This window comes from Xenopus tropicalis, chromosome 7 (genome assembly GCF_000004195.4).
Source record: "Xenopus tropicalis strain Nigerian chromosome 7, UCB_Xtro_10.0, whole genome shotgun sequence".
In the NCBI taxonomy this organism is placed as follows: Eukaryota; Metazoa; Chordata; class Amphibia; order Anura; family Pipidae; genus Xenopus; species Xenopus tropicalis.
Window position 1 is genome coordinate 53,411,059 of NC_030683.2, and position 24,427 is coordinate 53,435,485.

Consider the following 24,427-nt stretch of genomic DNA (forward strand, 5'->3'; position numbering starts at 1 on the left):
CAGCAATTCTAATTCACAAGAAAGACGTTTGAGTGTAAGTGTTTCCTTGTCCTGGGTAGTAACTTGCGTTTTGGTAAACACTCTGGACAAATCCTGCCGAAAATGCTAGGATTTGGCCAAACCTGACTTACTACCGGTACATCTACAAAACGCCATTAAAGATTCAATATACTAGAGTTCTGCTCTCTCTCTCTTGTTTAATGTTAAATACAGCAAAATAAGGTAGATATAAACCCAATATATAAATAAGGTATATTTTACCTTTAGTCATTTTAGTAGTTAAGTTATTTTGATAGGTCAAGAAAAAGGAATGAAATAAGCAGAACACCATTCATAATGTTTTGGGACTGAAGCTGAAGTTGGGGGGGTCTACTAATATGTATACTTGAACATTTAATAATTATGTAAATGTCAGTTCTTTTCTATTGTATTATTGGTCAGACAGACATTTAATATTAATTTTAGCTAATAACACTGACACAGAAAACCAGCCTCTTCCTTAGCAAACAGAACAGCAGACCTATATGGCCATATTAGATACAATACAAGCTTCTTTATTCTCAGCACTTATGAACTCACTTTCAAGGCCATTGTTAAGCTAGTACAGAATGACCTTTCATTCCCTTTGACAAAAAGTCAGACATCACTGATATATATGATGTGGAAGTGCTATATGCAAAGTTCAAAGTACAATTTTTTTTTTAACTACAGTGAAGTGTTTTTCCTATAATCCCAGCATAACTGTGACCGGGTGTGTATTTAAACTCTGCACTAAACAAAGTGTTTGCATGTTTTTACAAATCAGACACAAAATTGTTGTAGAGAAAACTGCATCATTTTAAGAGCTTACTGTTATATTGACGTCTGTTATTTGTTATGCGTAAATCTGCTAGGCCTATAGTCAGAGCCTATACCTAAATGTTGAAAGTAGCTCCAAGGTACCCCAGACATGCAGGCACGCATGTGGGCGATTCATCAGAACAGGGCGACTACAGTTTCACAAATAGGCACAAGTGGAGTATGTTTAATTACAAGTACTTTTACTGAAGGGCTCCATCAGTGCTATCATTGCATCCATTTATGCTCAACACAACTGTGAATGCAGCTAAGTGCACAAAAGGTATGTAAGGTTCTATATAAAACTTACATAAAACATACATACAACAGATATGTGATGTCACAGCTGCAAGGCAATATTTTTATAATTTTAGTTTTGTTTTTGTAATATGGTTATTCTGCTCCTTTAGAACTATGATGATTTTCGTGTGTTTCAGAACAGACTGCTGTTATGTTATATTTCCAAAACACAGAAGTTCTGGTTCTGCAATACCACCACCTCCTCACACTTGTGTGCTGCTCCCTACAGTCACCAAACTTAAATTAAAATTTGCTTCCAGTCAAAAGATATTAACTTTCCACATAAGCATGATTTAAGATTTATATATGATTTTATAACATATACTCCTTAATAATAAACAACCCTGTAGCATAGGGAGTTAAAGAACGGTAAAAGGATACTATTATTTACTATAGTAATTTCCCTGTTTGCTTTCATATAACACTGTATACGCAACTAAATAGAAATGTGTAGAACCAGCAGTCAAGGGATCCAGCCTTCATTAAAAACACTTGATTGTATAAACAGTTGTTTAGGTTACTGTGTTGTGATATATAAAAACAAAGACACTGACACTTGAGATAAGCAGACTCTGATATCATATTAAGTATGTGTAAAATATTTAGAAGAATAAAATGTGTGAAGACTTTACTCTGTTTTGGAAGCTATACCCAGGTATCCACAACCTTTCTTACATGTGAGCCACAGTCAAATGTTAAAAGACATGAAGAGCAACACAAGCATCATTAAAGTGCATGGAGGTGCCAAATAATGGCTAAGATTGGCTATTAGGTAGCCTCTATGCACACTATCAGCTTACAGGAGGCTTTATTTGGTAGTAAATCTTGTTTTTATTTAACCAAACTTGCCCCCAAGTCAGGAATTAAAAAACAACTACCTGGTTTGGGGCAACATCCAAGGGGTTTGTGAGCAACATGTTGCTCAGGAGCAACTGGTTGGGGAACACTGCTATAACCCAACCCCAATGAAGAACCCTTGAGCGCTGTTCATCATTACTTTTCATGACTACGAACAAGAGAAAAATCAATGAGCTCTTTACTGCAAAATTGTTCATTATGACTAGAAAACTGCAGTTGAATTGATCTGTTTAAGCTGAAGAAAGGCACAGACGCTCAGAGTTTTAAGCAAAAAGAGTCAAGCAATAGAATAAAGTTCTAAGAGAGAAGGAGTGGTTGATGAAAGAGGCGGATGATTTAAAGCACAAACCAGATGATACAAGTTACACATATGGTTTTGAATTATCTTTGCCTTTGTGAAGAAATCAGTGCATGGTCAGACTGGTGTGTAAAGAGCCAAATGGGGTTCCTGCCCCTGCTGCAGCCCCAACACCCCCCTAGGGTACCCTGCTGCCCCCCCAACGCGTGTACATTATACTTATTATCAGCAACAAGTCAAAAGGGTTGTGAAGACCGCCTCATACATATGCAAATAGACCAAAGGGATTCTGGGAACAAATTCCTAAAAAAACTTCCATTTACATGGGTTTATCCTATAACCTAAAGCTCACCCACTGGGTTTTTGAAGCAAAAGCTAGGATAATAGCTGATCAGGCTCCCAACTACAGACCGGTTTCACTGCATATGAATGCAAATAGACCAAAGCGATTCTGGGGGAAAACCCAGTGGGCAAGCTTTAGTCTATAAGATAAACCCATGTAAATGGGATTTTTTTAGGACCCTTAAGGAGTTTGTTCCCAGAATCCCTTTGGTCTATTTGCATACGTATGAGACGGCCTCCTCAACCCTTTTGACTTGTTCTTGAATCCCCACTCCTGGCTTTACCTAAGCTGATCAGAAAACCCTGCACTACACTGATGAGCGCCAAGAAGGGCGAAACCAGTCTGTAGTTGGGAATCTGATCAGCTATTATCCTGGCTTTTGCTTCAAAAACCCAGTGGGTGAGCTTTAGCCTATAGGATAAACCCATGTAAATAGGATTTTGTAGGAGCCTTAAGGAATTTGTTCCCAGAATCCCTTTGGGCTACTTATAATCAGCATGATTAGGGGAGGGAGATCAGCAGGAGAGTGCCGGTGGGGCATCAGGTCTGGGTGGGTGGGGCCCACAAGGGACTGAGCCAGAATCCAGGGCCTCATTGGGTTTTTTCCTAGAGCCCCGTTGGCCCAGTCCGCCCCTGAATCAGTGAAATCTATGTGCATTACATCTATGCAAGACTACCATAAAAGGAAAACATGTACTGCTTGCAAGTTTATTGTTATTTTTATGAATTCTCACATACTTTGGGGCAGATTTACAAAAATGTAAGATTAGATCTTAATAAATAAAAACTCATTCTATTCATTGCCATGGGATTTTTAGAAAGTTAGAACTCACCATTTGATAGATACACTTCTAAAAATCCCATAGGAATGAAAAGGATGTGAGTGAGTTTGTATGTATTACGCTCTAAACTCACATTTTGATAAATCTGCCCCTTAAAGGCAGATTTACCAAGTGTGAAATTAGAGCTCACCACATGAAAACTCCTTCACACTTTAATCCTATGGGAGATTTTAGTTAAACCTAAAAAGGAAACTTCCAAGCTCAGGTGGGCCTCCAGAAACTAAACTAGAACTTTCTTTAGAGATTAAAAGTGTCAAGAAACAATAATTTGTGAGCCACAGTATACCTGTAACCTACAAGTGTAAATAATCTATGTTTTGAATGCATTAATAATCAGCAAATCCAACTGGAATGCAGAGCAGTACAACAACCTACAAAGACTCCTTTCCTAAGGAGACACAACATTTCTGTAAATAGTTTGTGCACTTGTTTGTTTTTTTTAGGCAATACACCATGTGCCCCCTCACCACTCTACTATTCAACCCATACTACAAAATAAATAAAGCAAGAGCAAACCTGTCACACTTTACTTATACAGCTCTGACCCATTTACTGAAAAAATTCACACAACACAAATCCAGAGAAAACATCATCAAACTAATTGTAAATAGCGCCCAAGTCAGAATAAAACCCCAGGTCCCCAGCACTTCAAGGTAGGTTGCTCAAGTACACTGTGGTACTAGTTTGTCCAGCATGGAAGAATTAAGAACATATGGAATTACTTTACAGAATATGCAGCCAATAGAGGCCCCTCCAGTGCAAACACTGCTGACAATATTGATGCAGATATTCCTACAGTTTTTCCTAGAGTTTTTTTTTTTTTTTAAAAAGAAAAGGGAAATGAGCAAGCTACTACTTTAATTATGCCTTTCTGTCAAGTATAGGCTTTCACAGAACCAATTCTTTTTATTGATCTAGGAAAAGCAAATATGTAGTTCTCAATCCTCATTTTATAAAGCTAGAACCATTCAAGTATTTTATATATGCTTATTATAGTGAGTATAGTATATATGCCCTTCTTGTTCAGCACTCAGCCTCCTAACTATGAATACATAAGGACTAAACTCCACAAAATCAGATCCCCATAGTCTGTAATATAAAGTAGGATGGTGTGTTTTGTTCCAAGGAAGGATAGGGGTCACAAACATGCCTCAGAGGGTAGCATTTAGCTCAAGCACTCTATGGAGACCCCAATAGACTCCAATACATATATGAGTGATACATGTGGAGATATTTTTCTAATTACACATATATTATATATAAAAGCCTGCAACCAGCAGCATATAAAGGTATTGTGCATTTAAAGGACATTTAGTTGCCATAAATAGTACGGGGACCCATTTCTTCTTCTGCCTTTAGGGTGGGTCTCTCTAATTTTAAATGACTTCGTAAAATAAGAAATTTAAATTTGTCTATACATATCGCCTAGGCATGAGTTAAAAGCCATTACCCCTAAAAAGGAAAACAGCAAGTTTCTGAATTGGTATTGTTTTACCCCTGGTTAATCTTAGTAACATCACTTTCAGAATGATATAACTACCAGGATACAAAGGCTTTGAAATCCCTTCAGAAACTGATAGAAATGTTACAGCTAAAGGTCAGTTTGGAATAAAAAGACAAAAGTTTCTTAGATGAACAACCCAAGTAATAAAAATAGTTTGTGCAAATCAAGCTCTCATGCATTTCCCGTATATTACCAGACACTGTTTACTACCATTGCTGTACACAGACATGTAGGAAGCAATCTGAGCTCACATTCTGTGCACATAATTCCAAGAAAGGGGGAAAAAAAGCACAGTTCTGTAGGCAACCCCTCCAAAGGACCCCTGAAGGCTTTGTTTTTATATGGGGATTAGTGCAGCTGCAAAGGGGCCATCTGTAGGGGATGTGGCACACAGAGGTGGGGACAGGGAGAAAGAGTAAAGCAGGAGGAGGGGGTGAGGTGGGGGAGAAGTGTCAGCTTTCACCCTGCACAGCTAACAATTTCAGCACCAGAGGAGAGTTAGACTGAATCTGCAGTGGGAACTCTAGGGTACCACACAGCCACGCTGGAGGGATTTGCTTCCCTTTTCACAAAAAAGCCAATGTGCTGTGGCAGATGGAATCTCTGTTGTGAAGCATTGACAAGCTGCAATGCCCCTTAAACACCATTATTGTGTGGCACCTGCATTCAATAGATCTGTCCCCGTACCAACCCTCCCTCTGCTCTACAAAGTGCACAAACCCCTTGTTGAGAAAAAGCCAGCTGCAGGCCTTACACAATTCCTCATAGCTTGATACCCCCTTTCTAAAGCCACTCAAATTGAGAAGGCATGTCCAACTTGTGCATGTTTCTGCAATGTAAATGAGTCCATGTATCTGCCTGACCTAGTCAGATCCACTGGGATACAAAAAGACTAATTTTTAACAGGTTGGGAGGCTGGTGGTCAGTTTGTTTTCAAAGCAAACACTGTGTCTTAAAAACGAGCTCAATACTATTAACTTATCTAGGTCCAATGTGTGAAGATCAGGGAAATAAACTACGCCAAGCATCTACGCCAAGTGGCACTTCCTGTCTGGGGCTGCGCTTTCTGCTTTTATTGCCTTGTCTGGCTCAACTGGCCCCCAACAAAGACCACATTCCATCAGCAGGAATTTACCTAACAGATTCACACACCTGGCAGTAACCTGATACCTACATGCCTAACTACATCCTACTATGTCTTTAACGCAGGTGAGCTTAACTGCACCCCTTACATTGCCACAGTGCACTACCTGTATATTATCTTTCATTTCTGAAATTCATTTTTTTTTTTTGTAAGCTTTAAGAGGTGGCACTTATGTCCCTCATACTGTTTATGTTATGGTAATGCATACCAGGTATCAGCATTGGCTAGAAAGTTAAGGAAGAATGCATTACACCTTAACTAATGCATGGTTAACATTCAGCACTTTAATGCCAGCTCTGGAGGAAAAGCATGCTGACATTTCTTATATACATATTTGTTGACAGCTAATAGGCAGTGTCAGATTGCGTGGGAAACTTGTTCTTTCACTGTGGTGGCATATCATTGTGCTTGTACTTAACGTACTCAAAATTACACAGACAGTGTACTTGAGCACAATTACAATTAGATGTGTGTGCGTTGTTAACAGAAGTGATCTATTGTTTAGTGTTGTCTATGGATTATTTATGTTGCTGTTATTGCAAACAGTTAACTGTTTGCCCAGAACCGGTAATGGATACACCAAAAGCATGCAGTATGTCAAGCTACAGACTAAGGGATTTTTGGAAGAACATTTGACTGAATTAATAGGACTTTCTCTGCTACCTTTTTAAAGGGGTTATGAATCCAAAAATACATTTTTTGCCAAAAGAAAGAATGTGTAATTCTAAGCAATATACAATATAAGCAGTATAGATTAATTAAAAATGTTTAATTTAATCTTTACATTTATTTGTAAATGAAATCAATACTGAAAGCTTTATCCGTCTGTTCATTTCTATTGTTAGTACAAGTACTGAATTACGGAAAGGCCATCTCTCATAGACTACATTATTAGCAAATAATTCTAATTTTTAAAAATTTCCTTTTTCTCTGTAATAATAAAACAGTTACGGTAATTGTACTTGATCCTAACTTATTGGAGGCAAAACAATTCTATTGGGTTTATTCTGTATTTAAATGATTTTTAGCAGACTTAAATTGTGGAGATTACAGAATTACAGAAAGTTCCCCTTATCCGGAAAACCCCAGGTCACGAGCATTCTAACAGGTCCCATACCTGTATAGTGGTTCTGACTACTGAGACATTGTAGGCGACGCCAGCTGATTAATAGACCTAAGAAGACATATGCAAGGCATTGTGAGAAATAGAGTCAGAAACAGGAGAGCAAAAAGGAAAAAAACACAAATACTGCTTTCAGATGCAGTTAAATATACAAATAACTTTAAAATCACTTAGAATCACCTTTTCTTTAATTGAGCAAACTGTTTTTGTTTCTCCTAATGTATCAGAACCAGGACTAAGGAATTGGGAAGAAAAGGGGCAAATATGTACAATGGACCCAGCCTGCTTTCCTTGATGCGCCAGACACCCAAAGGACAATACTGTGCCTTAGGGAAAAGGAGGCGTTGGAGTGGTGTCAATCAGAAAAACAAGCTCTATGTCGAAGCTCTGAATTAGTGAGCCTAGGCAAGGCTTGTATATGGGAAAAAGCAGCTTCAAAACTTAAACATGCTGAAACAACTATGTTTAACAAAGGCAAATGAAATGGGTTACCATACTAAAAGACGAGTCACAGATCAAGGCAACAGCGCAAGAGACTGTTTAGCCAGCATTTAGAAAAACTGATGGTTTATGAGCTTGTTTCTATACAGAATAGGTTATAGCATTGTTTTTTTATTATAATACATATATATATGTAATAAACTTCCAAAGAGATGCCGGCACTCACGTGTATATAGGTTGCTGGTGCCTGGGTGCAGGTCCAAAAAGTGTTGAATATACTGGAAGAAGGGCTGCAAGTGCTGAACCTTCTCCCAGTATATTTCTTTCATAATACAACATTTTAAAACAAGATCTAAACCTCCACCAAAAAGACATTTTTTACTAGAATTAAAGATACAAAGCACAGCAGTTCTATAACAAATATTTTATACATATTATATTTAAATTGAAACCCTTTTTTTTTTGGTGAGGGGTAAAAGCTGTGGAGATGTAGCTGTGGGAATCTTTTCCAAAAAAAGAAAAACCATTGTCTTCTTTCCTTCAGTTATTCTTCTTTTTGTAAATTTTAAGATCAGATTTAAAAATATTAGTTCCACAGGCAGTCTTTAATTTATTTAAATATATATTTACATTTATGTGAATTGCTTTGATTAATGTTGTTAAAACACAGCAAATAGATGCTTAAGTGAAAGTATCCTAGTATTCCTATTGTTGCTTGTGTGCTTTTGTATTTTTTTTTTTTTTTACTTTGCTTAGGGAAAAGCTGGGCCCGTGATGCAGTGTTTCAGACTCTGCACCTGACTTCTATTTGGATTGAGCTACAGCGGATTTGAAAACGGGGTAAATAACTAGCCCAGGCCTAAATGCCATAAAGAAATGGTTACATACATTGCATTTAAATTATTATCCAATACAAGAAAGCACATTTTATATAATGGCATTTTAACATACAAATTACGCAGTAATTAGCAGAGAAGGCTAAATTGTGACATCCTATGACTAAATGGGATGAAGTATAGTCAATTACTTTGACTTTTTAGGTGGTATGTTTTGAGGGCAACTACCTCTCTAGTTTAAAAAAAAACCTCACAAACTTAATTACACCAAATCACAGATGCTGCAGAGAAATATTATAGACATATTATATACACTTGGGGATATGCAAGAGAATGTTTAATTCAAAATGCAGGCAAAAATTTGGTTTGTGGGTGGGGTATCTTGAGTGGGGAACAGAACAGGAAACATCCTTAACCTAAGTCCCACAAAACAGACTCTTTGGACCCTTAAGAGTTGTAACCACTTTTATAAGCTCTGGCGTTTTTTTCTGGTAAACCAATAATTGGCCAGAAACAGTGAGATACTGAGTAAGCTAGTAGACTCCCTCCCACCTCCCCCCTTTCTATGAGAGTAATTTATTAGCTGAGTTATGAGCCTGATATACATTACACATGCAGCTAACCTCCCCATTCTCTGCTGAAAAGAAAATCCTTTGAAATGAACTCTTTCCAGACTTGACATATTTCCACAAGAATGGAGGGGTGTGTGTGCGTTTGTAATACCAGTTTCTTTTTTTATAAAAGAACATATAGCAATATAAATTTGTTACATATCATTTAAAGATTGCAAATTATCAATACTTCAGAAAAAACACATTTACTGATAGAAAGTCAGATCATTCTGAAAATTGCTACATAAGTACCAGTTAACTCCTAACTGGCCATGCTGTATTTAGCCATCACTGTGTCCAATGTCTGGCATGCTGACAGCTTAATGAAAGGGTTTTTTATTCCCCTGTGTGTAAACATACAAAAACACACAGACACACACACACACTAACTGAACACTCACTGCAGGATGACTGCACTTCTAGCAGTAAATGGAGTGTATGTGTGATTTTAGCAATATATATATATATATATATATATATATATATATATATATATGTAAACAAAGTCTTATTTACAAACACAAAACAAAAGTTAATGTGGTAAGCAATGGGACAAAGCCAAGTGAAATGTATATGTAGCACAGAGATATATGCAAGGTGATATGCAAGGTGCAAGGTGACATATGCAGCCACCATTTTTTCATTTAATTTTTATCTGGTAATTTATGACCAAATTGCATTATGTCTGCACCCTTAACAAATATTTTGGCCAGCCAAAATTTGCTCCCATTACATCTACAGATCAGGGCTTGGTAATGAACTCTGTATGGACTCTTGCATACTAAATACTCAGCAGGTGACTGCATTTATGAACAAGACATACAAATACCACCAATTCAAATAATAGCCAAAACAGATTCCAGAAGGCTGTTGGGTGCACATGACCTAATGTCATCTTAAAAGGAATTAACCAAACACAACAAAATAGTCTGCCAATGTATAGCCAAGTTGAGAAAGCCGTGCAGCAATCCTGTGATATGTTATATGTGAACCATTTATCCTAAAGCATATATGGGTAAACATGGATTTTGAAATATTGGACACTGTTTGGGTCCAAAACAGACCAAATAATTAATATCTGCTTGAGGATAAGCCAGATATCTATCAGGAAGCTTTAAAAAAGATTTGGGCTCCCAAACAGTCTCCATAGTCCCATATTGTGATCTGATCATTGCCAATAAGGCCAAGTAACCAGATAAACCTGATATGACCCTAGCAACCAGACAACAGATTTATTATACACCTTTTTTTTGTTTTTTTTACTACTTCACTAATGTCTTCAAGTGAATGAAATTAATAAAAATTATAGTTTTTTGATACCAGTTTATTTACAGGAAAGAAAGAAATGATACAGATTATAGAATTTTACCTGGATACTTTTACAAAGAGATATGTGAATGTTTTGACCCAAAAATGATTTTCAAGACATACAAAGGAAAAAAAACCCTAATCTATAATATGGCTAGCATTTGCAGGACTGTTTTCAGGATCCACTTTTGACAGAAGGAGTTAATGGCAACAGTGATACCTCCTACAAAAGACTTACTGGCATGATTTATATTATCCTGCATTCCCCTCCTCCCTTGCTGCTGTTATCAGAGGAAAACAGAGAGAGGGTTTAATGGCAACAGGCTCTTCTTGCAAGGCCATCATTACAGAGGCCAGCATGCAAATGAACTGCAATCCTCTGACACAAAGGCAGTGAGGGCACCTGCAATGAAACCTGTGCTGCCAAACAACCCTCCCATGATAACTGAATTCCTGAAGAACAAGCTTCATATTTAAAGGATCAGTAAAACAAATAACTTAAGGGTTTTCCAACTATATGTACTGTTTCCCATAATTGGGAGGGGGGGGGTTCCTTGAGAAAATCTTATAAAGTTTAAAAAATATAAGCTGTGTGTGAGTACTGACCAGGGGCACAGAAATTAAACACAGACCTATATAATGAAATCCCTTTTTCTGCAAAAATAGGATATTTGCTGTCAAAAATACTTTTTGCGCTATTGTAGGTGCTAGATTAATAGATTAACCTTACGTATAAAAAGATTTTTAATTTATGGTATTAATAACGCTTTAAATAGGGTTTTGCCTTGTTGCTACACTTTGCTGGAAACAGCTGTGTGCATCACTTATCTGACTTATAGTAACTACAAATAAGTTCTAATTGACAGAAGCAGCCTAGACATTTACAGAACCCCTAAAGTCTGCAGTCTTTCCTGGCTTGAGGCACACACAGATTAATGTACCAAAAATTCTTTGAAATATTGGCACTATGCTTCACTTCCTATTATAAAGGCCTAATAAATGCAGTAGTAATATTAGTATAATACTACTGCATTTACTAGGCCTTTTTTTAATATGCTACATTCTTTTACAGTACTGTATCATCAGAAGAGGAGAAATGTTGTTAATAAAATTATACATATGCAGCAAGGACCTGCACTGTACAGCTTGCAATCTTAATGGGATGCCCTAAAGTAGTTATTAGTAGTAGATGCCCTAATGTAGTTATTAGTAGTTAAAGTAGTAAAAAGATTAATATAACTTTTTAATTCAGGCATTTCTGACTTGTACAAGATGCTGACTGACCTTTCCATCTGCCTTTAAAATGATCAATCCAGCTAATTATTATTATCTTTTATTTATATAATTTAATCAACTTATGGTTTTAGTTATTCAAAGCTAAAGGGTGAATTGGATAAAAAAACAAACAACTGGTCCACAGATGAAAAGCATGATGCAATGTATTACCGGTAGTTCAGTGGCCAACCAAAAATGCACAGACTTTAAAGGTAAAGGTGGTCAAAATGGCTCATGTGCTATACTTTAGGACTTGTATCAACAGCCACAATGACAAGTCATTTTTTCACCATTTCTTGTGAAGAAGTTTATAGTAATGATGAAACTGTAAAACAAATTGTGTTGATTCTGGCTACTTCGAAAGACTTGTTTAAATGCAGTCACCATTGTATTGGGCATGTAACAGAGTTGTCCTTTATTACAATGTCTTCAGAGTACCCAGAGCTCTGTCACTAACAGCCTGCCCAGCAAATGGGTAAACTGCTCAATCGTTATTCTGGCTTGCAGTTTCATAGTTGGCAGGGCGTAGGTAGAGAACAGCCACACAGTGTCTCTACAGCAGCCAATAAATGAGGGAACTGGTTCGACCTAAAAGTCACCTACTCACAGATTACACAGTGACTCTGTAATGCAGATTCTCCTATATGACAAATGATTTTAAAATTTGGTGTTGAGGTCTTGTTTCTTCTACTTTTACCAACCTACTTAATTACTTATATGGAAAAAGAAGAATTAAAACTAAAATCAGAACTAAAATTTCCTGACTTGTCGAAGAATCAAACAACTGGTCACTTTTTAAAAACAAACAGTTTCTATAGATGATTAGACCTGGACAAACATTGCAGCTTTCATTTCATTACCCTGTATCTTTCCTTGCATTTTGTGAGATTAAATGGTACAAGCAGTAAAAGACTATGTTGTACTGATCTGTTACAGATCTGTCACATTCTATTAAAGTTTAAAGGGGTTGTTCACCTTTAAATTATATTTTAGTATGATGTAGACACTGATATTACAAGACAATTAGCAATTGGCTTTTATTTTTTGTGGTTTATTTAGCTTTGTGTTCATCAGCCCTTCATTTTAGAATTTCCGCAGTTATCTGGTTGCTAGGGTCTTGTGTTCCTTAGCAACCAGGCAGTGGTTTAAATGAGATATGAATAGTAAAGGAACTGAACAGAAATATAAGTAAAAGGTCAGGAAAGATGTAGAAGTTGAAGGCAAATAATTCAAAAACAATACAAAATAAATAATGAAGACTAATTGCAAAGTTGGTAGGAATAGCGTATTCTATAACATACTAAAAGTTAACGTAAAGGTGAACTACCCCTGTAATGTCAAACTGTTTCTCAACTTTTTTTGTAAGAGGATCTAACTCATAAATTTACAAGAAAATCACAACTATACAGTGTTTGTTTTGTGATTAATTTTTTTCAAATCCTGCAGTGGGCAACATATTAGTCCATGCTATGTATATCAAATTACACTAATAATGCCCTAGTCACATAACACTGATAATAAAAAAAAAAAAGAAAATCACTTTTTTTCAAAATAAAATTGAAAAAATAAACTGCTCTCACGGCAGTCAGCAGAGACTTAAGGTCCCCATACATGGGCCAATCCATCTTCTCCCGATATCCCCACCTACGGGTGGGCAATATCGGGAGAATCCAGGCTAATTCGATCGTTTGGCCCTGGGGCCAGGTTTTCACTACTAACGTAAAAAGTGTATTACATAACAATTGGAACATTTAGAAGGAAGACACACGTAATCACAAACATATACGTAACAAAGCAAATCTTGTACAAATGTAGTAATACAACCTCAAACATTTTACTCCAGGTTAATCATATTCCGTTACAGGTATAGGATCCGTTATCCAGAAAGCTCCGAATTAAAGAAAGGCCATCTGCCATAGACTCCATTATAAGCAAATAATTCTAATTTTTAAAAATGTTTTCCTTTTTCTCTCTAATAATAAAACATTATCTTATACTTGATCCAAATTAAGACATAATTAATCCTTATTAAAGGCAAAACAATTCTATTGGGTTTAATTAATGTTAAAATGATTTTTAGTAGACTTAAGCCACAGAGATCCAAAATTACGGAAAGATCCTTTATCCGGAAAGCCCCAGGTCCTGAGCATTCTGGATAATGGGTCCCATACCTGAAATACAAATTAATTAAAAAAAAACACAATTTGCACTACTGTACACAAGCTTGAAAAAATCAGGATGTTTCCTGGGATGTTCTATTAATAGTAAAATCCCCACTAAATTCATTTCTATTTCATGCACACTTGAATCATTTTCTAGACACTGATTATACTGCCATCTGTATGCTATATGTATGAGACATACATTGGTAACAATCTTTTAGAAGCAACAGCCAGTGAAAATAATACCAGAATGATAAACACAATAATTATATTTACAAAACATGTAACCTAAATGGCAAGTGCTTGCAATGATATAAGGCCAGATGCTAATATGTGGCCTTGACTACACAAAACATCAGTTCGATGTGCAGATCATAAGGCCTCTCCAGCTGTTGTAAAGTGCAACCCCAGTAATGCAGGAAGCTGTACTTTACAATGGCTGCAAGGTACAGGCAACCTTCGGGTGTTGTTGGGTGATGTTGGAAAACTGCAATTTCTAGCATCCCTCCACCATGTCGGAGCAATAAACTTTGTGGTTACTAGTAAACCGAGAGACCTTTCTGATAAAGCTTACTTAGTTTTTACCTTTCTTTCTCCTTTAAGCCTGCAAAAAACTAATTTAAGCATTAAAGGGGGTACTCCACCTAAACACACCTTAAGCTTTTTGAAAAGTAAACATAATTTTAAGCAACATCAGTCTTTGTCACATAAAAGTGCACAAACACTAGGTCAATTTTAGTCAGAAGTCAATTAACCTGCCTGCATGAGTGTGAGTGTTGGGAGGAAATATATGGTGCATAAAGTACACTCTGTTGTAAAATATAAGAGTTGATCACCAAACTATTCTCGGAGAAAGGCTACTTATGACATAAGGGAGTAATTATTGCTTAAAAAAAAAGAAATACATATTTGCAGGCATTAACTGCTTGTGGAAGTCTCCAGCCCCTTTAAAAATACTACTAGAACGTCTACTACTCTCTTCCCATTATTGTCATGTAGTCTTGCAGTATTAGGAAATGGCACATGGGGCTATTTGGGGCTCTGTAAATACCCCATATTTAAGTAGCCTTAAAAACACAATGCAATGGCATGTGTGGCTAATCCCCATAAACTTATGATTGTCAGGGGATAGTTGCCTGAGAACACTTTAATCGCATTGGTATAGATTCTAGTACGTTAAGGGATAGAGTTCGTATGAAGTCCGACTTTTACCCTGTGCACTGTAGAGGAATTGCAGTAGATAGATTTCAGGAATTGGTCGAAAATAGATTGTTATCTTTAAAATCAGATACTATGACACAGGCTTCCAATTCTAATCTAACTGGCTTAGAGAAATTGGCCTTGAAACAACTACAGGATGATTCCTCTTTAGTGATAAAAAATGCGGACAAAGGTGGTATGGTGGTGGTATTGGATAGTAAGGCTTATAAAGATGAAGCCATGCGTCAACTCTCAGATGCCACTACCTATCAACCTTTGAATGGTGACCCCACATCTGAGTTTATTATAACTTTGACAACTTTGGTTCATGATGCACATAATAGTGGTTTACTTACTGACAAAATGAGTGAGTTCCTAGTCCCCATTTCTCCTAGGATTCCCCTTTTTCATCATTTGCCTAAAGTCCATAAGGCCGAACGTCCACCGTTAGGACGACCCATTGTATCTGGCATAGCCTCTCTCAATGAAAGGTTATCTGAACTCATTGATCTTTACTTACAACCTCTAGTTAAGCGTTTAGTTTCTTTTGTTTTAGACACCAAACACGTTTTACAATTGTTGAAGGATTTTCAATGGCATTATTCCTTCTCTTGGGGCACTGTAGATGTAGCTTCACTTTATTCTTGCATCCCCCATAAATGTGGGTTGCATGCTGTTTCTTATCACCTTGATAAGTATAGCTCTTATGATATCATTACCAAGAATTTTATTTTAGATTCTATTGGGTATTTACTCTCTCACAATTATTTTCTTTTTGATGGGCAATTCTACCTCCAGAGATGTGGGACGTCAATGGGCGCCAAATTTGCGCCTGCCTACGCCAACCTTTATATGGGTTGGTGGGAGGAGTCCCACATCTACGGCGGTACTTCCACTCACTTGCACAATATTGTTTTTTATAAGCGCTATGTTGACGACCTCTTGTTCATTTGGCAGGGGTCAGAGTTGGAATTTTCAAGGTTTGTTGAAGATCTTAATACTAACGATTTCAATTTGAAATTCACGTGCGAATTTAATAAAACAGATATATCGTTTCTCGATTTACGGCTTGTTGCTAAGGGCTCCTCTATAGTAACCACTACTTTCAGGAAAGCATGTGCGGGGAATTCTTTATTGCGAGCAGACTCTTGCCATCCGGGCCATATGTTTAGAGATATTCCCCTAGGACAATTTTTTCGCCTGCGCAAGAATTGTAGCACGGATAGTGCATTTATTGAACAGTCCCTCTCCCTACGAGATCGATTTTTGGATCGGGGCTATCGTTTGAAATCCCTCTCTCGGGCCTTTGAAAAAGCCTTACACACAGATAGGTCTACCCTATTATCTACACATAGGAATTCCAGTAATACTAATGCGCCTGGAGGGTTACCTACCTTCGTTACGGCCTATAGTAATCAGTTTTACAAAATTAGGCAAATTGTGAACGAACTCGTTCCAGTTCTTTATAATGATTCTGATTTAGCTACCATTTTACAGGATGGCTATAAGGTGGTAGCACGTAGGGCTCCTACTCTGGGTAACTTTTTATCTCCGACTTTATGGAGATCACAGCCTCCCAAGAAACCTACGTGGCTAACCACCAAGGGTACGTATCGCTGTGGCGCTAGGAGGTGCGTGACCTGTACCCATATTAAACAATCTACTCGCTTTTCCAGCACTGCAACTGGCAGGTCATATAATATAGACTTCTATATCAATTGTAATACTAAGAATGTCATCTATCTGTTGACCTGTTCTAAATGTAGTATCCAATATGTTGGCTGCACGACACGCCCCCTAAAAAATAGGATGCGTGAACACATTCGGAATATAGTTGCCACTGATAGTAATAGTCCCCTAGCCAGACACTTTATTCATTGTAACAACTCGGATGTATCGTGTTTACAGATACAAGGTATTGATAGGATTGTTTCAGATGAGAGACGTGGTGATTTATATGCACGTTTATTACGCTCTGAGGTCAAATGGATTTTTACCCTTGGTACACGGTGTCCGAATGGCCTCAACTCTGTATTTGATGTGAGTTGCTATACGTGAAGCATTTATGATTCATCATTGTATGGTTATGTTATGAACTGCCTTTTAAGATTTTGGGGTGAGTTTATGGGGATTTTGAGTTATAATTTGTATGATGGGATTGTGACAAACATGCTTTCTTATGGACTTATTTGTTATTTATTTTGACAGCCATCTAACATATAATGGCTAGTATTTAATGGGGCAATGACTTTATTATTTAGTCATATGTCGCAACATTGGACCATATACTGTTTTGTGGCGATTGGATCGTTTCCTTTTGGATATAATGGTGAATTGAGGGTTAATATATATTATGTTACGATTGGTGGTCATACCCTTGGATGACATACATGGTGGTTGCGACTAAAAATAAAAATAAAAATAAAAATAATTTTAGGTAATTTAAAATAATCTTTATATTCATATATATGTCAGCTTCTTTACAACTTATTTGTTTTCTTATTATCTTTGTTAATATTTCTTGCCTTCTCATATTATGTCATTAAAAATTATTTTGTTGCTTTAAAAATGTTTATATACACTTATGCTCTTTACTAATCATTGAATTGACTCTATATATTATTAAGTATATGCATGATTTAGCTAACATTTAATGTTATCACTGTTATTGTTTTTTTACTTTATCTTGGTTTCATTGGGATTATTGTTGTTCAATTTTTACGCTTTGGGGCGGGTTGATTAGCTAATTATTGTCACGTGATATAAACTATTTAAACCTTTCGTTTTAACATACGGGTATGCCTATGACTAAGTGCGCACGCGCACGAAACGCGTTAGGTACCTGTATCCTAATGGACTAATAAAGATGAGGTTTTACCCTTTTTAATCCGGTGTGCTTGGAGCTTTTTTCGTTTGAACTCTGAGAACACATCTGTACTCTTTGAAATGTGAACATTCTAAACACTATCCTTAGTAAGCTCTGTATCTGGATATAGTTGCAAAAAAAAAAAAAAAAAAAAAAGAACATTATACTTCTTCTAAAGTTTCACATAAAAATATTACTATTAAATACCTCTGGCATACAGGACAGTCTAATAGGTTTCTACTTTACAATAAATGTGATCACGAGATTAGTTCAATAAATAGTGAATGTCTAAAGGTGGCCATACACAGCACATTTCAGCTGCCGATTTGGGTCCTTTAGAACGAATTGGCAGCCTATCTGGGCACCCCCGACAGGCCTACCCCTAAAATCGGCCAGATCTCAATCGGGCTTCTCATCTGGACACAGGTCATATTGGGGTCAGGGCAAAACATCAGGACCTGTCTGATTTAGCTTGCAGCTTTTTACTATCAGTGTGGGTCTGCTTTTGAATACTGACAATTGAAATATTCCATGTGTTCTTACAGTTTTAGACTAATGGTAACACAATGCATTTCTTCCCTTGACAAATTCATCCGATAACCGACCCATGTGTATTGTGATAGTAATAAATACAATATGCCTCTTACTTTGTACACATTGGGCAAATTACAGGCAGAAAATACTAGTGTTTGTGTTGTCTGGACAAAATCCACCCATTTGTTCAGTGACAGGCAAATGTATTCATTCCTCTCACTACACACATGGGATAGTGTAAGGCCACAGGAATATTCTACCTAAAACACATTGGGGCTGATTCACTAAAGGTCAATAAAATGAACGCTATTTATAGCATGTGTTAAAAATGTTATCGCTTCTTATTTTTTTTTAACGATCGATTTACTAAAAGGACACGTGTCATAATTAGGAAGCAATGTTCTTGTGTTATTTAACTCGCGATGACCGATTTTACGCGATATTTAAACGCATGCGTGATAATTTCCGCCATGTGTGAAAAATCGCATGCCATATTAGCCATACACGCCATATTAGCGCACATAGCAGTTACTTTCTAAAAATGACCATTTCACTGAAAACTGAAGGATGCATCACTCTAGGGCCAACACAGAAAATATCCCACTGCAAAGTCCATATTGTGTTGCCAACAGCTCATGAACTGTACTTTTCTATAATTACCGCCTGCCCCAAGTAGGTGTTAATATTCGCACAGATTAATGCGATATTTAGCGCGTTTAACGCTTCATATGTGTTCGTGAACCATGTGTTAGTACTATTTCTATTCCCTAATTAACGCAATGTCTTAGAAATAAAGCATTGCGGTAATGCGCTATTTAACGCATGCGATATGCATCTTAACGTATGCGAAATGACTTTGATGAACCGGTACTTATTTATCACATGCTTTTTAACGCAAAAAAACATGCGATAAGCGTTATCGACCTTTAGTAAATCGGCCCCATTATGTGGTGTGTTATCTAAGTTTCATACATTGACAATTATAGCATACCATCTACCTGTATTATAAGTAATTCATGCATTAATAAAGGAGATCTGCACAGCAGATGGGTGTATACACTGATCATACAGATTACATACAAAAAAAAAAAAAAATACACCTTTAACTACAGTTTACATCTGCCAATATTAAAACCTAGGGATACTTTACATTCTGCTCATTTGATGTAATCAGGATTTATCTGTATATAAATGTTCACAGAGAGTAAAGACACATTTCTGTTTGTGTTTCACATTAAAAATAAACATCACAGTTTCTCAGCTCAAATCATGAGTATTTCTGGAGTAATGTACACTTTTCTTCTTATTAAAACACGTTAAACTTACAAAAACAATCCCAAAATATTGTGGCAACATATGTACAAGCACTACTTTATTACAAAGAGGGATAAGGCTGATGCCACACAAGGCGTATGGTGTATATTTTCGGCAAGCTGAAAAACGCTTGCCGAAAATATGTGCCATATGCACCATATGCCCCTACCTGTGCCTGCACCGGAATGAATAGAATACGCATGGACACATGTAGACGATATCGACATAAAAATGCAAGAGAATGGCTCTACATGTGCCTGCACCCAAGTGTATTCCATTCATTCCGGTTAGGCACAGGTAGGAGCGTATGGCGCATATTTTCAGCAACCATTTTTCAGCTTGCTGAAATATACACCATACGCTATGTGTGGTATCAGCCTAACACTAAGGAGCAATAAACCCACCTTCCTGACTAATGACAACTATAATGAGGAGCCTCCTTCTACAAGTGTTCTTAACAAGAAAATGTAAGGTCAAGGGATTCAACATAAACTGTACAACCAATAACAGGGCAGAGAAGCGGGCAAGGGAAGATGGCATGCATATAAAAGGGCACAATTACTTAGTTGCAAACATGCAATACAAGCAGGGAAGCATTTACACAGAAATACAGAAAAAAATATAATTGCTTTATGGTAATGCCAGTACTTTGGATAAAATGGATGTTTGAAAACTCATTTTATAACTGTACTGTAAGGTAATGGGAAATTTGTACAAAGTTTGTGCACAACTAAACAGCAAAAAGCCATCTGTGTGGCATTTTCCTTCCTTCAGCTGCTTAAAGAAGGTGGACATTTAATAAAATATTTTATATACACATTAGTGAGGTTCCAAACAGTGAAAGTTACTGGATATCACACAAGAGCTTCTAAATAAAGACCATGCCATTCTAGAATCCAACAATTGCTGCAATGCCACCATGTAAAAATACAGCCTAAGGGTCACTATGCCCTTTTGATCAACCTTTTGAGTATAGGCAAACATAAAAATTGAAGCCACTCCATGTTTTATCCTTGCAAGGTAGATAAGTATATTACCATTATACAGCTACCACATTAACCATACCCCCCAACTGTCCCGGTTTTTATAGCGCATCCTGTTGTCTCGGATAGTTTAATGAATGTCCCTCATTTCCATAATAGATTACAGACGGGCAATTGGGGGCACTGTCTATGGGGGCAATTCGGGGCACTTTAGGCCACTGTCTATGGGGGGGCAATGTCTATTGGGCCATTGGAGACACTGTGTATGGGGGGGGGCAAAACTGGTACATAGTTATAACTCACTTATAACTGACTGCCTTCTCTCTATATTTGTATTTTATATGTAGTAGTTGCTATATTGTTTTCCTTAGGTAGTACAGTATGAGGGTATAGCACATTTTGCTACTCAACTATATAAAAGGAGTATTTTTAGAAAAAAAAATTGGGTGTGGTAATTGGGGCGTGGCCGCTGCGTGCGCCAAATCTTTTTGTCCCTCTTTTCATTTTTCAAATGTTGGGAGATATGCATTAACCCTTTGTTGTTATTGTCAGCAAGAGTCCATTGTAAAGGGGTATTATCTGTGCGCTGGGAAGCTAATAATCGACCTTGCAAGGTCCAAACATGGAGTAGCATCAGTATCCATGTTTGCCTTGTATAGCTCAAGAAAAAATTAAGATTAAATATTTTTTCTGATTAAAACAATAGGCAAAAGTATGTTCAACACTGACCCTCTAAGCAAGAAAAAAATAAATTTGTGTGGTGTCAGAAACAACCACCTACAGTGCAGAAGTTATTACCTGGTAGGGCTGGAGTCAGCTTTGTATGAGAAGTGTATCAGTCCAGCAGTGCATGAATCGGGCGGCAGTTCTACCAACAAGAGCACACGGTGTCCTAGAGAAGGCAAATGGCCACAAATGAGAGTTGCAACTATGCTAGATAGCAAACTTTTAGAGGAAAATGTATATAAAAATACACGCTGTGCAAAGTTATAAACTATATCAGTCCAGAAGTAAATAGCAGGACAGATGAAGTGTAGAAGGTGGGAAGAGAAAATAAAAATAAAATTTTCATTAAGGCCTATGGCACACTAGGCATATTCAATTGAGGTCTGTCTCAGGTACTTCTGATTCATCAACATTCAAGACAGTGACAGGCAGGTAAGAGTTTTGACCTCCACTGCTCTGCACTGGAAATACAGCATGAATGGTAAAGGCAAAGGTAAACCAATTATCTGGCTTGTGATAAAAAGACGTTTGACATATTAACTTGTTACAGTACCAAGATAATCCTTATAATCAAAATGAAATATATAAATGCAATGTCTAATCAAAATAAATTGTCTACTTGTAATAACAACACATTGAGAAAAATGGCACTGCACAGGAAAAGCACCATTTTTAAAGGAGAACTAAAGCCTAACTAAAGAAATAGGGCAGAAATGTTGTACATTATGTTTTGGGTTTCTGAACCAGCTCAAGGCACCCACAGCCCTTTAGCAGGGAAGATCTGTGCCTCCAAAGATGCCCAAGTAGTTCCCCATCTTCTTTTCTGCTGCTTCCCTACACATGCTCTGTGCTGCTGTCAGTTAATAAGCTTAGGGACAGACTCAAAATATACTGCATAAATATAAATGTATAAATAAATGTAGCAGTAAAAAGCTGATTAGTAATTCATTCAGATTCACATTACATGACAGATCTAAAACCAAGGCATTTGCATCAGAATTGAATAATCAGCCCTGTAGCATCAAATTATATGACAGACCAGCCTCATTTTCTGCTTGATAATTTGCAACGACCCCTAAGTTTAGCTTCTCAACAGCTGCTCAGACCACACTGAGCATGTGCACAGTCCCGGACAGTTCCAGGGGTGGGGTGAACAGAATCCAAGATCAGGAGCGCCTGTAACAACTGTAAGGACCTATATAATTACTACTATAGAGAAGCTGAAACTTTAAGCCAGTGCAGTAAGTTTATAATATAAAATATTCTTCCTTCCTGTTGAAATTGGTCTCTTTCCAGGTTATTGGACTACAGGCAGAGCCAAATGGGGATCGTACACTGTGGCCTACAGAACATACTTCATGTTCGACAGGATTTTCAAACCTGTTTGACTGCAGTAAGCTGCTGACTTGGTCTGGAGAGACCAAGTTGGCAGCTTTTAGGCCTGTGACACAGTGAGCAGTTCTAGAAGTTCTGAACACCTTTTTTTTTGTCCACTCACAGGAATGTGGCTTTAAATATCTCCAAAATTACCATAGCCCATGCTTCTGCAAGGTACTTTTTATTTTATTTCAAACTAACTTCTGCAGATTAACAGGACACAATCATCTCACAAAGATCCTCCGTGCTGTCCTTTAAATTCATATAGGCATGAGACCCCAGTTTAGTTTATAACAGAAAAAATACACGGTATATGGATATTTGTTACCCTACATTGATAAGGTCCTGAGATCAATTCCACATGAAGATTCTATATTCTCTATGGCTAATGCCACATGGGGCTAATTCTCGGCCTGCACTTAATCAGCCGATCCACTGGCATTCACTCAGTTGTGTGGCTGAACACACAACACAATTGTGTCAGCTGTGGCTCCAAGTGCAGACACAGAAGACAGGAGATATGAGTGGAGGCATCAGCCTAAGTATTTGCATGGGTTTCCTCCCACATTGCATTCTGATGAATCTGACAATATCGAGTGTCAGTCAAAGACTGACGTAAATGATTAACAATCTCTCTAAAATGCTGAGTAAATGTGTCCCTGCTATATAAATAAAAGATATTAACAGATATTGGAAAGGCTTCCTTAAGCAAAGCCCTTCTCTGCTTGCACAAAGAATGTATTGTCCTATAGCATTATGACAAAATCCAGTTACTTCCTGTTAGTGAGAATACAAAAAAAACAAAAAACAAGCAGCATAATAATACTTTTAAACTGACACTTCAGAAGGATTATAAGAACACACAAGTCACAAAACAAATATGGCAAAACACTATTTTGTATTAGAAGCAGAATAAAGTAAATGGGCAACACAGATAAGAAAGGTTTACTGAAAAAGCAGTGCAGAAAAAAATACCGGAATATTTTTCAGGTGCAAATTTAGATTTATACAAACTTAAATTATGCAATTTAGAAAATATATAAGTACAGGTATATTTAAAAAAAATTAATAAAAACTGCTATTCATTTGATATTAAGAAAACTGTTATGGTTTTATTCCATCACATCATTCCAAGTTGCTGGGCAGCTAGTTTAAAAAAAAACAAAAAACAGAAGAAATTAACACTGCAGTAGTTAAGAAAAGCCATATTCTTCATTTCCAAGGGTACCACGGCCATGTGACTTGCTCTGTTAAACTTCAGTCATGCTTTACTGCTGTGCTGCAAGTTGGAGTGGTATCTGCCTTACCCCTAGCAGCCGATCAGCAGAAGAATGGGAAAGTAGCAAAACAGCAGCTAACTGGCACCTGTTTTGCTAAAAGTGGTACATATCAGAATACCATTTAATAGTAAAAAATCCAAGTCCTTATAATTCCTTAAATTACTTTGAGTAGGAGAAATAATAGCTTATCTGAAAGCAGTTCTAAATTGTAGCGCTGACTGAAAGTTTTCAATATTAAAACTAAAAAAATACATTTGTTGGTTCA

At 37.0% G+C, this 24,427-nt stretch overlaps 1 protein-coding gene across 18 annotated transcripts in view; it reads right to left on the reverse strand.

The window, feature by feature from the left end:
- The window catches only part of zmiz1 (zinc finger, MIZ-type containing 1), a 227,222-nt gene that overhangs the window by 134,740 nt on the left and 68,055 nt on the right, over positions 1-24,427 (reverse strand). For 17 of the 18 annotated variants that reach the window (XM_031904889.1, XM_031904897.1, XM_031904894.1 and 14 more), the window contains one exon: positions 21,578-21,671. The gene's annotated coding sequence lies outside the window, so the exon portion shown is untranslated. Of the gene's footprint in view, positions 1-7,243; positions 7,301-21,577; positions 21,672-24,427 lie in introns of all 18 variants that reach the window. The other variant, XM_031904892.1, reaches the window with a different exon arrangement.